The sequence below is a fragment of the Solanum tuberosum genome, unplaced genomic scaffold (assembly GCF_000226075.1).
Source record: "Solanum tuberosum cultivar DM 1-3 516 R44 unplaced genomic scaffold, SolTub_3.0 scf00661, whole genome shotgun sequence".
NCBI lineage: Eukaryota > Viridiplantae > Streptophyta > Magnoliopsida > Solanales > Solanaceae > Solanum > Solanum tuberosum.
Window position 1 is genome coordinate 158,184 of NW_006239581.1, and position 882 is coordinate 159,065.

Below are 882 nucleotides of genomic sequence, written 5' to 3' on the forward strand. Positions count from 1 at the left end.
GTGGAGTGGGTGGGGGGCTGGGTAGGAGGTGTGTGAAGGGGGGTCAAGGTAGGGTGAAAAAATGAAGTTGAAAGAGAGTTTTAAAAAATGTTTTCCTTAAGTTCTGAAGGGAAATCATTTTCCTTAAATTTGAGGAAAATGAGTTGATTTGGAAAACATTTTCCAAAACATTATCCAACCAAACATGAGAAAATTGAAAAACATTTTCCGAAAAATGTTTTCCTTCGTACCAAACACACCCTAAGTTGATTGTAACTTAGAGTAACACAAAAGTTTCAATTCTTGGCTAGATTGGCATTAGGCAACAACAAAACATTGGTACCTGAGATACAATTACACTTGCAATAAGTCCTGTTTTCACATATCTACCAGCTGTTGAACCATTCTGATGTATGACGCAAACCAACATATCTTTTTTCCAGCCAAACCTTATAGAATTACACAAAAAAAAAGTTTGTAAAAAGAACGAAAATTGGAAAAGGTTGCTCCAAAGACAAGAATGCCTCTTCCTCTTCCCTCACCTAGGGTTGGCAATTTCAGTCCATATAAGTGAAGTGAAACCATTTTGCCCATATTAAATTAAATGAATCACTCATATTTTCTTTAATTTTCTTAAATGGGGCTGCCCGGAAGAGGGGGTAAATTTTTTTATTTTGAAAAAACAGATTTTTTTTTGTTTTTGGAAAATAAAAAAATTTAGGGGTCGGTTGGTGGAAGGTGCGGGGGTGTGCTGGGGGTGGGGGTATTTTTTTTTTGAAAAACAGTTTTTTTTTTGTTTTTGGAAAACAAAAAAAATTAGGGGTAGGTTAGTGGAAGGTGGGAAGGGGGGGTAAATTTTATTTTATTTTTTAAAAACATAATTTTTTTCTTTTTGGAAAACAT

General features: G+C 34.7%; 1 pseudogene; it reads right to left on the reverse strand.

The window, feature by feature from the left end:
• The window catches only part of LOC102596884 (urea-proton symporter DUR3-like), a 5,374-nt pseudogene that overhangs the window by 3,753 nt on the left and 739 nt on the right, over nt 1-882 (reverse strand).